Source organism: Maylandia zebra, linkage group LG3, assembly GCF_041146795.1.
Source record: "Maylandia zebra isolate NMK-2024a linkage group LG3, Mzebra_GT3a, whole genome shotgun sequence".
Classification (NCBI taxonomy): Eukaryota; Metazoa; Chordata; class Actinopteri; order Cichliformes; family Cichlidae; genus Maylandia; species Maylandia zebra.
The window spans coordinates 54454296-54468725 of record NC_135169.1 but is presented as its reverse complement, the minus strand read 5'-3'; the positions used below and the strand labels follow the sequence as shown (position 1 = coordinate 54468725).

Here is a 14430-nt window from a genome sequence, read left to right as displayed (position 1 = left end):
GCACAATTGTGATAATACTGTATTGAAAGAAATCTGTGCACAGACGAACATGGGGTGGCTTTGCTCAGGTAGTAGAGGAAGGTGCTTCAATCCCCGTCTGCATGCCAAATATCCCTGGGCAAGATACCAACCCAGAGTTGCTCTCCGAATGTGTGTGAACATTACACAGAAAGTGCTTACAGAGAAAAGTGCTTGCGTACACCTGAATGAGGCAAGTTCTTTAAAGTGCTTTGAGTACTATATAAGAACCAGTCCATTTACATCGCCAAAGCACTCAATACTCTCTTTACGAAGTTCTCTGTAGTTTGTTTCTCCAGCACCATATTTGACCGCGGTCAAGTGAGCCCTCACTTAGGACCACACAGTCAAGCCAGCCGCACCTAAAATGTTGTTGCACTATTCTTATGCATATTACGGTACGGGTGCCGACTGGCTTAGAAATGCAGTCTTTTGTGTCCTGACCAGAGATGGGCAGTAACGCGTTACTTGTAATCCGATTACTTTTTTCAAGTAACAAGTAAAGTAAGGGATTACTATTGCAAAAACGATAATTAGATTACCGTTACTTTCCCGTAGGAACGCTGCGTTACTAAAACAGTGAGTTTTTTGCGAGAATGTCTCATGACAGTGACGTAAGCAAGTGCAACGTCCGTGACAACAGCTGTGTGCAGATCAACAATGGATAATATATCGAGTGCGGGAGAGAGTATGAGCGTGCAGCGTTTAAAGCGTGGAAGTACTGACCTTACTTTGAGTTTGATTCCATAAAAAGTGACAAAAACATTAGTGTCCGTTGTGCGTGGGAAGAAAACTTCTTTTTACGGCGAAAAAACCCCCTAAACTTCCAAGCAAGCACCGAGTGCGCTACGACGTAATGGGAAAGTCACAGAGAAACTCGCGGATTCTTCAACTGACCGCGGCACACCTGCACCAGGGTAAACCTCCGCCTACCCTACTCCTGCTTTACAGGTGAAAATAGAGCCAAAGGACCGCTAGTCTTTGATTTTATTTATTTTCTGCTGTGTTTTACTTGCATCTATTTGAAAGAGTGAGTGTAAACACAAAAAATATTTTATTTTATGTGCTGGAATGTGCAGAAAATAAGTTTAAATATTAAACAAATTTCTTCCAGTCAGAGAATGTTACATATAATTCAATTTTTGCTTGATGCATAAATTTAAAAGATTAAAACTAATAAAACAAGTTTTAAAAAGAGACTTTTCCATTTGATTACATTTTATATGATGAATTATGCAGAAAAAGTAGAATTGGGCTGAAAGATCTATCGCTTTATCACCTATTCAGGTTGTAAATCGTGTTTTTAAAAAGTAACTAAGTAATTAATTACTTTTGAAAATAAGTAATCAGTAAAGTAACAGGATTACTTTTTGGGGGAAGTAATCAGTAATTAGTTACTGATTACTTTTTTCAAGTAACTTGACCAACACTGGTCCTGACACTATTGTACTTCACAATCCACTCCCAGTTTTGGTTCATCTCCACTTTTCCACTTTTTCCACTCCACCCTGTGATCCACAGCCCAAATTACTGTACGATTCAGAGAAAATTAACAGTAAAATTTACCCAATTTACTGTACTGTACTCTATATTTTCTCATATTTGAGCTCAGATTACAGGAAAACTGTAAGAGGTGACACTGATATCTCACTAGATTCTGACTCTGGGTGACCCCCACACACCCAAGATTACTGTACGGTTTCTGAGATTGCTTTGTTAACCCTCTCAAGGCAGGCATTGCAGATATGCAACAGTTAAAAGCTAACAACCTGATCACCCCACATACATATTTCATGAGTTTTTTACTCAGAAGTACCACTGCAGGTATTCTTTTGTGCATTAGCAACAAAAACTTAATTTGAGCCTGAGAGGGTTAAGCATGAGTATGACAAAGGCTAAGAAAATATACTGCCTACAATAATATCAAATTTAAACAACAAATTACAAAATTGCCACACCTGCTGTTATTGCCAGGTGTTCGATAGAGCATTATTTAGTCATAAAAAATACATATCACTGAAATATCATCAGTAAAAGAAACACTCTGTCATGGTCCTGGGTCAGTGACCCAGTGCTTTTAGTTATCATTTTCTAGTTTATTATGATGATGATGATTATTATTATTGTTTGAGTTCTATGTGTGATATTCGGTCTGCCTTTGAGTCTGTGTCTCTGTCTGTCTATGGTGTCACCCCATCTGTTTGTGAAGCTGTCTGTTTAGATCTGTGTCTTGTTTGGTTCCCCGTGTCTGAGTTTCCTGTTTTATTGTGAAGGTCTCTGTCTGATGTGAGTATGTTCAGTTACATTTCCCCTGTCCCATCAGCTCTGATTTCTCCCAGCTGTGTTGCCCTCCTGTCTCTCATCCCCTGATTACTGGTGTGTGTGTATTTAAGCCCTGTGTGTTCTCCTGCATGTTGCCGGTTCGTCTGTATTACTCAGTGTATCCACCGTGCCTTCTCCTTGCTTTTCATCGTCGTTCTCCTCTGCTCGTTTTCAATCAGGATTGTGCTCTGTAGTTTAGTTGTTTCCCAGTTTAGTTTAGTTCGAGCCCCGTTTGCTGTTTGTCCACATTCTTTTTGTGTTCAATAAATCACCTTCACTTCTCCACGACTGCCTGTGATTGGATCCTCATTTATTCCGCACGGCTCGCCTCGGCAGCCGTGACACACTCACTATGTAAGACATGTTAGCAAATTCAGTTAATAAATAATGTATCAAATCTATACAGATGTTTGAAGGTATATTGCAAAGCATGTTTGTTTCTTATGGCTTACAAATGTGTTTGCCTTTAACATAATTTACATTTTATTTATACAGTTTCACAGACGAAACAAAATAGGTTTCCTGAACTGTTCTTCGTGGCCTAATTTTGAATCCTTCTGAGGGGGATGCATTATCCATGAAGGTGGGCAATTTGTTCGTCGATCTCTGACCCTCGCTGACTCTGACGCCTCCTAATTCTGCTTCCAGCCTCGCTGATTAATTTGTTGTCACTGATGCTGTCACCAGTTGTACACAACATCTCTGTTTGTCCACCAGTCTAATCTGTAATTCAGGTGAACCCAGAATTACCTGCATCTTTGTAATGTTTCAGAAAATATACACTATATGTTGATGGGCATTGTCCCACTTTTCTTTCCTTTATAAGTAAGAATCTCTGTGGTTTTAATGACAATTCATATACAGATTGTGGAGGACATTTTATTCAACACTCAAAAAAGTTCCTCACCAGCAGACTGTAGTACAATTTCAGCCCACAGTTAATAAACCCATCCAATGCAGCGTTATCAGAGAAATTATGCAAGTGTTATGTTTGTATGTACTGGTAATCTATTTATCATTTATCATGATTCCTGCTCTGATGATTACTTTCTTCTCCTTCTGTAATTTTAACAGATAAAGGATGTTGAACATTAAGCTCCAAACAGGATGAATGAGGAAGACCACAGAGGAGAATCGTGGATGTAGTGAAAGAATATATGCAGATGGTTTTTTTCATGGTGGAGGAGCAACTTCTGATACCATCTTAAAGAAAAAACACATAAAATTGAAGAGTAAAAATAATGACAACAATATGTCTAAATTTTTTATTAATTCTTTAGAGCAAATGCAGTCTTGTCATGGTCAGAGTTGCCCACTCATATTTAACTAATTCAAATACAATTACTCCATTTAAATGCTTATGTTCTAATAAAAGGCATCGTTTAATACTTCTGCCATGACAACCCAAATAAATCAATGAGAGGGAAACGGGAAGATTAGTCATCAGGCAAGGTTTACTGTTCATTTACCATGCTTTGATAACAGTAAGCTTAACAAAAGAAAAATGTTGGCGACGAGAAAAGGTGTTCTGTCAAAACATCCTACCGTAGCGTAAATTTATAGTCTTGTCTATCAATCCGTGCTAACTTATCAGAATATGCTACCTTACGTGGTTAATGGCTCCGTTGTATAGGTAGCGTGTTCAGATGACCCAATCACACTATTAAAACATGCTTCCTGCTGGGATTTATATAGGTAGCATGTTCAGATGACCCAATCACACTATTAAAACATGCTTCCTGCTGGGATTTATATAGGTAGCATGTTCAGATGGCCAAATCACACTATTAAAACATGCTTCCTGCTGGGATTTATATAGGTAGCATGTTCAGATGACCCAATCACACTATTAAAACATGCTTCCTGCTGGGATTTATATAGGTAGCGTGTTCAGATGACCCAATCACACTATTAAAACATGCTTCCTGCTGGGATTTATATAGGTAGCATGTTCAGATGACCCAATCACACTATTAAAACATGCTTCCTGCTGGGATTTATATAGGTAGCATGTTCAGATGACCCAATCACACTATTAAAACATGCTTCCTGCTGGGATTTATATAGGTAGCATGTTCAGATGACCCAATCACACTATTAAAACATGCTTCCTGCTGGGATTTATATAGGTAGCATGTTCAGATGGCCAAATCACACTATTAAAACATGCTTCCTGCTGGGATTTATATAGGTAGCATGTTCAGATGACCCAATCACACTATTAAAACATGCTTCCTGCTGGGATTTATATAGGTAGCGTGTTCAGATGACCCAATCACACTATTAAAACATGCTTCCTGCTGGGATTTATATAGGTAGCATGTTCAGATGGCCAAATCACACTATTAAAACATGCTTCCTGCTGGGATTTATATAGGTAGCATGTTCAGATGGCCAAATCACACTATTAAAACATGCTTCCTGCTGGGATTTATATAGGTAGCATGTTCAGATGGCCAAATCACACTATACATAACATAAGTGGTGGCTCGTCCGGGATCTTTGGACATTTTAGTGGAGACTGAATGTCAGTTTGTTTTGCTTTTAAGTGGGTGAGTGATGGTGTTCAGTGTAATTGAGCAAACTCCCTTTAGTGTGTTTCAGCTGGGTGACTGTGCTGCCCTTCCATCGAAGCACTTGTTTGTTGTTTTGCTTTATTGTTTTAGTTTGTGTTTGGTGGCTATCCTGGGTGGGGGTACGCTTCAGAGTTTGGTAGGAGACTATATCTCTGGTCTGCTGCCTGCTCTCGAGTTCGCGTTTAAAGTTGCCTCGAGCCTGGTACACCACTGAAGACTAGGGTAGGGAAAGTAAGGGATTTGTTGTTTTTAGTGTACTTTTGGTTTTGTGTTGTAGCAGGTCAGGTAATCATTTTGGGTTTGACTGTTGTGCTCTTTTGTGTTGGTCACATGTTACTTTTTGTGTGTTCAGTGTGGCAACTTCAGATCCTCATGTAGGGGCATCCATGCTTAAAGATGCCAACTTGCTTCAGAGGAACTTTTAATTTGTTTAGGGGTCCTAGAGGAACCCTTTTAAGGGAGGAGGTGTTACGTCCCTCTGCAGCTTCTAATCGTCTCAGTGTTTTCAGCTGGTGCTAATTGGCCACACCTAGTCAGGTGTGGATAAAAGCATACCTGAGGCAAGCTTCCCGGCAGTGCACTAGTCTTTGCCTTGGTGGCACCAGCCATTTTAGCCAACCTGGTTTTCCATTTTAGGATGAAACCTCTTCTCACCCACACTCTGCTATTCATCTCTGTTTTTATGTTGCGGCTTTTGAGCCGGGTCGTAACATAAGTGGTGGCTCGTCCGGGATTTTTGGACATTTTAGTGGAGACTGAATATCAGTCTTTTGTTTTGCTTTTAAGTGGGTGAGTGATGGTGTTCAGTGTAATTGAGCAAACTCCCTTTAGTGTGTTTCAGCTGGGTGGCTGTGCTGCCCTTCCATCGAAGCACTTGTTTGTTGTTTTGCTTTATTGTTTTAGTTTATTGTGTTTGGTGGCTATCCTGGGTGGGGGTACGCTTCAGAGTTTGGTAGGAGACTATGGCTACGTTCACTCTGCAGGTCTTAATGCTCAATTCCGATTTTTTTGATCAAATCCGATTTTTTTGTCTCCTCGTTCACACTACAAATAAAATGCGACAGCAAACGCGCTCTAGTGTGAACGCTCAAAGCGGCCCGCATGCGCAAAAGAAGATGTCACACACAACGCGCTCTGTTTAGACCAAGAACAAACAGTATTGTTTGACTGATGGCCGTTAATATAAAGACTTCGGACTTTACGTTTCCCAATTTTTGCTTTAAGTTATTTTGTTATTTACATAATAATGTAAATAACCTAATAATGATCCTTATTGCTGTTTAAGAGAGGAGCGGTGCTTCAAAGGATAGCTGCAGATTTCTGTCAGAATCTGCAGATTATACAGTACAAATAAAATGTTTACGTTGTCTTCCCAACAGTTTCACTGACATCTACACTGGATGGCTAGGAAGCGTTTCAACAAGTCTGCAACGACTCAAGCATCAAACTACAGAACTATTCTAGCGGACATGGTGCTCTAATGACTGCTTCATTAACGCAGGTCAGAAAGGATCAAACATATCAATAAATCATAAAACACAAAACGTCTCTTATTGCCCAGGGCTCAGGAAGTGAGTGTGTTCCTTATAGCCTATTAAACCTTAGCAGGTTATTTTGATGTGTTACAGATGAAACAGCTATCCAGTAACATTCAGCTACAAAAACGCTTTTTTATAATTACTTTTTTACAGCTTCGCACTTTTACACAAGTTTTATCATCAGTGTCACAATGGCTGCTGCTAAAATTGAGTACAAGATATTTGTTGGCCTGATTAAAAGGTCTTGATCAATCATCAGGGAAGTAAATCTCCAAAAGTTGATTCTGTTCTTCTGGACGTAGCGTTTTCAGTCAGAGAAACCAGCCGACTGAAGGAACAATGGGCTGGGAGGTCAGTTCCTTAATCATGATTATGCAAATTCTCATGACCATTGATCAACAACCACTGATCAATGGTCCTGAGTACCATTCACAGAGAGTTGGAGAACAGCTGCAATCACAGCATTGTAAGATGGTGACAGATGTACCCTTAGGCCCCCTCCTTGATTCAGAGAGGGTCTTTCCCTTTTCACGTAAATGGCCTCCTTGACTCCGCCCTCAAACCAGCGTTCATTGCAGTTATTGTTGACAATCACATTGTGTCGTGTAACCATCCAGCTCACATATTCAATGTAAATGATTTGTTGAACTGAAGACATGATGAATGTTCCTGCATTAAACCACATCCAGCCTAGTGTTCTCACTCTCCCTAAATGGATCTGTTACATTAGTGATATATGGGAGTTGTGTTTCAGTCTTTTCCACATGAGGACATTTACATTTAGTTTTTGCTTTACTGATGAGTGGCTGGTTAACCTGCAGTGGTTGAAGCATGTGTCGGTCGTCTGGAAGAGTAGGTGTAGAAGACGTCTTTAATGAATGTAATGCTCTGAAGGTGTCAGTGATTACTGTGAATTCATTATAAAAGTGGATTTCAGTGAATAAAGTGAATAAAGACAGGCCCTCATGGTGACGCTCAGGTGTCCAAAAAGTGTAACAGGAGAGCTTTGTCATACTTTCAGAGATTTTACATGAGCCAGTCTTTCAAAAATTACATAAATAAATAATTCATTCATTCATCCACAGGAAACACAATGCTCATATCTGAAAGTAAACTCTGATATATATCCCCGACTAGAGTTACTACTAAATAAAGGATCGCCCCAAAATGACTAAATATATAAAGACACTCTCCAGAAGAAGTTAAAGGGATTTTATTTATTGTACAAGCAATATCTTCATAAGAATGACAAATTCTGCAGACATATTACCTTCTTACTGAACCTGAACAACTCACACACAGACGTGTCTGCTGCTTATCTTTGTTCAAACATGATGTTTTATCTTCTCTTCAAAACACATTACTCATCTTTCTGGCATCGTGTTACATGAAAACACCTGCATTCTACCTGTGTCATTGTACCACAAAGACAATGATTGCAACACTGTGCTTGCAAAATAGAAGAAATAAGACGACCAGCAAATACATAAAAGATGGTAAAAGTGATTCCATCTTTGTGTCTCCTCCCATTGTTTCCCCAGTCTGTCTAGTTCCCATATTCCCAGGACACCGCTGGACAACAAGTGGGTATTCCAAGACTGAGAGACAGCCAGAGTTGGCAAAAGATCAGACATTCTCCACTTAAGTAGAAGTAAAAATACTATTGTTCCAGTGAAAGTTAAAGTACTGATTCAACTTCATTACTCAGCTAAAGCAAAAAAGTACAGGCTCGAAGCGCTTACAGAGAAAAGCAGACAACAGAATACAACAGAATGCTGATGGCGGCAGTAACACACACTTGGAGGAGAGGCTCCAGCCGTCCATTCCAGCCCTATCCCTAACATTAACTCTAACCATAACTTTAACCTTAACCCTATCAGGTCTTGTTTTACAAAGCGATTCATGATTAGAACAAAAAACACATTTACACATACCGATGATTTGTCACATAGCATCGTTACCTGTTGGGATGAGAACGTGTTGTTTCCAGAGCACCACAAATTGGGGTGTCTGTAGCTCAGGTAGAGCAGGAAACCTACTAATCAGAAAGTTGCTGGTTCAATCCCCGCCTGCTCCAGCCTGCATGCCAAATATCCTTGGGCAAGACGCTAACCCCAAGTTGCTCTCCGATGCATCCATCGGGAGGATGAATGCGTATTAATGTTAGATAGAAAGCACTTACAGAGAAAAAGCATAGAAAACAGTGAGTGCATGAATGAGGCAAGTTGTAGAGAGTAGAAAGGTTTTATACAAGAACCAGTTCATTTACCGTTATATTTTAGTTTCATTTTCAGTTCTGTACTTTTTACATGTAATATTGATTCATTAGATTGACTACATGTATTAGACCTAACTTGCTGACAGCAAATTTAAACAACCGTAATAATTTATTTTCAGCGTCTGAAATATTTATTTAGTTTGTTTTTTGTTTTCTTTTTGGCTCCTGATATTAGTCAACTACTATTTGTCAATGTTGAACTAATAATGAATCTAAGAAAAGCTATTTGTCACGGTTGGCCAGCGTCAACCGTGGGGATGTGAGGAAGGAGGAGCCAGGCACGGAGCTCTGAATGCAAGCAGTGCGTTTATTTACAGTGAATGGAAAATAACAATAAATCCGCAGTGCGTTCCCGACTCCCATGAAATGTCCTCTTCCCAGTGCTAGTGTTCCTTGTCTCCGCTCCTCAGTGTCTGAGCACCCCGTGCTCGCTGCCCTCTCGTCTCCACGCTTCTCCTGGGGAGATAACAAACAGGCAGCCGTAAGACACATACAATGCGGCAGACTATCCGTACTGACTGGCCGAGAGACTAACGTGAAGTCACGCAATGATCCAGCGTCAGAGAGAGCGCCACCGCATTCTCAAGTAGCTCCTCTGACAAGGCTTGATCAGCTGTGTGATGGTCTTCAAGTGTGGCCAACCACCTGGCAGGGCCACACCCACCAGGCCTGAAGGTGCCTGTAAACAGGTGCTCTCAGAAACTCCGGCATCCACACACACACAGATATACCTGCAAGCAGGGAGAACGAGGGACAGCACACCAAAAACACACATGTCCATAACTGCTGGGTCGTTTAGACTCCTGAGCTGTGCACGAGGGGTCGAACACCCACTGGAAGGCCGGGCACTCGTTTTCAACCGTAATATACCTGATGTGCTCAGGTAACCTGTAGCGCCATGAAACCACTGTCACACCAGGGCGCATAAGAAATGATGATTTAAGAGACTGATGGGATCGGGCAGCAGGGAAAACATCCACAAAATGCTACTTTCAGTTTGACTCCCTAAGACTACCTAAACTAAGTAGAGTCATTACATGCTTGTTAAAAGCAAACTCTCATATAGTTTTTAATGTGCTTCTTTCATTACAATGACTAGATAAAGAATGTGGCCCTGTCTCTATTTAACACTGGCTACCCCAAAATGTTTCCAAACCTACAACCGTAACTTTCACTGAGAGATTTTTAGATACGGTTATTGAAGCTGTGGGGTAAATTTTTTAAGTAACATGAGAGAGAGGCAGCAGCATACTGTTAGATTATAATTGTTAGGTATTTTAGTACCATGGTAGCATTTACTGGATATTGTTTTATAGTGACATTATACAGGAAAACTCTGTCATTCAATAAGGCCCCTTTGTTTTAGTTATTTTTCTCTTTGACCCAAGAATTGATGTGTGAGAATCACAGGCTGGTACAAGGTTGAAATACCACAGAGATCACTCCCTCAGCTACATTAGTTTCTTAATCTTTTAGACGCCTGTTGAAGGCCAAATGGTTTGTTTCAGATTTCACTAATGTAAGAACTCTTCGTTTTGTGCCTTGAAAATATGTCGCTGAGATAATCACAATTGTAGCTGAACTAATAAACTACACAAAGGATGCTTCTTCACCCAAGGGCAGGAAGACGCTCCCTTATCTTGGTCTGTACTGGTTTAAACTGATAATCTGCTGTCTCATGAATTTTACCCTCTATATAAACTGTTGTACTTGTGAATAAAGTTGAGTCACTTTGGGAAGACAATCTAAAGCAGTCTCTGTTTTCTTGTTCTCCCAAGCTGCTCCCGAGCTCGTACTAACACGCTGAATGGCATGCTTGAATATTACTTGAGAATATATTTGACTGTGTTACAGACTAAGGGACATTCTCTGCTGATAGGTGAAGGTACATTCTCTGCTGATAGACGTCCACGCCTCGGAGGAAGCCGATCCACGGAGTAGGCCCTGGAAACCGTTTCCTTCAATTTTGGTGTCAGAAGTGGGATCCTGACGAAGGTAGGCACTCGTCTTTTATTTTATAAGACTGTGTTATGCCTTTCTCAGTGATCCACATAGAAACGGGATACGCTGACGAGGCCTTCTTCAGTGGCCCACATAGTAACAAGTGGGATACGCTGAGGAGCCTTCTTTAGTGGCCCACATAGAAACACAGGAAGTTGCCTGTTGTTTTGTAAATAAAAGCAGAAAGGACACAGGAAGTTGCCTGCTGTCATAAACTAAGAAGTTGCTCACCAGCAGAAAGGACACAGGAAGTTGCCTGGGGTCATAAAACGAGAAGTTGCTCGTTAAAAAGTGAGAAGTTGCTCACTAAAAAGATAAAATTGCTAGCAAAAAAAAATCAAGTAACCTCAGGTGTGCCACAGCAAAATAAAAACTAACTTAAATCCTTCAAAGCGTCTAAACCCCTCTGGAAATCACTGACCATGGGTCAGAATAATTCAAAGACCTTAGACGGGTCCGATAAAAACTCAAAATTAACTGTAAAACCGAAAAAAAAAAAAAAATATATAAAGTCTCAAATAACGGCTCAGTACAACTCCCATTTCCGGTTACGTGTAACCTACGTCCGCGAATCGGTGAAGACGTCCATGATCACGTATCCAGAACATGCGGAAGTGCTTATGTGACTGACTTTGTTTACAACTTACGGACTGTAAGTTCAATGCATTCTAATTTATTTCCGGAGCCCTATCCCGAACGATTATCGCCAGAAAACAGGTCAGTAAAACTGAAGGCCAGTGCAGATACTACCACGAAAGCTAAAAGTGTTAAGATAAAGTTGAATTTTGATGTAGAAGGCTCAGAGGAAAGTGAGAAACTAATGTATGCAGGATTACCCGCTCCAGCACAGCAAGGAAGTTTCAGAGGACGGAAGGATAAAAGTAGAGATATGTGTTTTTATTGTGGCTCAGTTTTCCAGCAGCCGCAGACACCCAGAGCAAAAATGAATTTGTGTATTTCATTTAACATAAAGGGTGAAATGTTTGCTGACACTGATAACAGCTATGTTTTCTCTGCCCTATGCACCGACACCATGGAGAAGGAACAGCCTCTGTGTCAGCTGGACGCCTCAGCGGAGAATGAACTCAACATCCTTTTTGTCCGGTACTCTATGTCACACACTGTGCCAAAAAAAAAAAACGTGTACAGACGCCACTACCAGGTAATCCCATGACTGGGAGCCACACTTTTGTTTCTCTAAGGTCAAACAGTGATTTTGTTACATAACTCAGACATAGGTTACGAAATATGTCGACACATAGATCTAACCTACCCTATCCACTGTACTATTTCTGCAGTTACATTGCCAGCTGAATACCAGAATATGACATTGTGGTCTAAAAGTGAGAATGATATAGGATTTATTGACTGTACACTTTATCACGTACACCTATTAAAACACAACAAGCCAGTATATGTCAAGCAACATCCCATTTCCACGGAAAAAGCCGCAGCCCTAGATGTCATGATAGGAGATTTATTGACTACAGGAGTAATAAAGCCCACACTCCTGTCAATCCTGTGCCAAAGCCTAACAAACCTGGCGTATGGCGTTTCATACAAGACTTAAGGCAAATTAATGCAGTCAACATTCCTCTGCCACCTCTCGTTTCAGATGTTCACAGCATATTGACATGCATTGCATACACATTTTACCGTGGTGGATTTATGCTCCGCTCCTTTTTCTCAGTACCTGTGCATGAAGACACACAGCCGTTATTTGCATTCACACATAGAAATAAGCAGTACACTTGGACTCGTTTGCCCCAAGGCATGATAGACAGCTCTGCTGCTTTCTCAGTGGTGCTTCATTCCTCCAGAGGGCTGTACTCTGATCCAGTATGTAGATGATCTCCTCCTCTGTGCTGAAAGTGAAAAACTATGTCAAACTGCCACACACATGCTACTCCAGCACCTCCAACAGACTGGCCACAAAGCATCAGCAAAGAAAATGCAGTACTGTCAGACTTCTGTTCAATATTTGGGATTCACACTGTCTCACGGAAAACGTTCCATGACTGCAGACAGGGTCAAAGCTGTGACCTCTGTCCCTCGTCCCACTACACAGAAGGAAATGTTGTCCTTCCTGGGCATGGTGAACTATTGCAGACAGTGGATACCAGACTGTTCTTTTCATGACCACATTCTGCGTGACTGTTGTAAAAAAGAGAAGCCTCCTCGAATACTGTGATCCACAGAAATGACTGTCTCTTTCAATGCATTAAAGGGAGCGCTGACCTCCGCCACTCAAAGGTGCTGCCTGAATTGTTCAGGGGATGCCGGCCTGCCTGAGGGCAGTAGCAGCTTGCTCTATCATGATAAGGGACTGCGAGAAGCTCACACTCTCACATGACACTATTCTACACACCAATCACCAGGTCACGACCATTCTAGCAAACATAACTACACAACATATGCAAATCTCACTATAAAAGCGAGCAGCACACCCAATTCGCCAGCACATTTATTGATCCTATGCTGTGTTCTTCTGACCGACAGGATGGCTCAGACAGGCTTGACGATCATGACTGCATGACACGTATACAGGAATCCACAGCATCACGTCCAGATTTAGAGCAAACACCTATCCCAGACTCAGCCACGGTTTATGTGGACGGGTCCTGTTCAAGGCCGAGTGACAACTCATTTCTTTGTGGCTATTCAGTGGTAACAGTGCCTGACATCATACTAGAGGCTCACTCATTACCATTTCACTCAGCACAAAAAGCAGAGCTCATGGCTTTAATACGCGCCTGTGAGCTCCATTTGGATAAGCGTATGACAATTTACACAGACAGCCGCTATGCATTTGGTGTCGTACATGACTTTGGCACATTGTGGAGACAGAGAGGATTTAGATCTGCTGATGGAAAATAAATTGCTAAATTCTGATTTTGTTCAAAGACTTTTTCAGGCTATACAGCTACCATCGGCCGTTGCAGTTGTAAAAACGAAAGGACACAGTACAGCTGACACAGACGAAGCAACAGGTAATGCCTTAGCAGACGTGACAGCCAAGGCTGCAGCTCCCACCTCCGCAGGAAGTATTATCTGTGCCCCTACAGCTGCCACTTGTTACACTCCCAGACTATTTAGAAACAAATGTTGATTTAAAATTTATACAAGAGCAAGCCTCTGCATGTGATTACACCTGTTGGGAGAATAATGACTGTACCTTAGATGACAGAGATGGCTTATACAAAATCTTAAGGGTTTGATTGCCCTCCCATATTCCCTGATGCCAGTCCTTGCCCGACATTTTCACTGTGTGGGTCATGTCGGACAAAGGGGGGTAATAGGGGCAATAAAATCAAGATTTGTAATTGAAAAAACATCACATGCAGTAAAAAGCATATTAGCAACCTGTCTAACATGTGCGCGAACTAATGTAGGTAGCTCAAAAGCAAAACATCAGCATTTACCACAACCAGATTTTCCATTTCATACATTATGACTCCATCTGCAGTAACCAAATTATCTCCATTTGAAATAAGATTATTTCCAACACCATGGTCAGCTTCCAGAGGGGCACCGCTAGTAGAAGGTGATGTATATTGCATTGTCCACTGATGTTCACAACCTGGTAGAAAAACTGAATAATAACTATCAGAAAGTTTGTCTCTCTCAGCCTTTCCCCTCCACGGTTCCACAAGTGGAGACAAGGAGATGCGTGTTGGAGAAGTCACTAAAACCAAGG

The 14430-nt window shown here is 41.2% G+C and overlaps 1 protein-coding gene and 1 long non-coding RNA gene across 2 annotated transcripts in view; one reads left to right on the top strand and one right to left on the bottom strand.

Moving 5' to 3' along the window:
- The window catches only part of LOC143416820 (protein NLRC3-like), a 78086-nt gene that overhangs the window by 35781 nt on the left and 27875 nt on the right, over positions 1 to 14430 (bottom strand). The window lies entirely within an intron of this gene.
- Positions 2556 to 3583, top strand: LOC143416837 (uncharacterized). Its single transcript, XR_013097090.1, has 3 exons — positions 2556 to 2694; positions 2836 to 2923; positions 3415 to 3583. It is a non-coding gene; the product is annotated as an uncharacterized LOC143416837 (long non-coding RNA).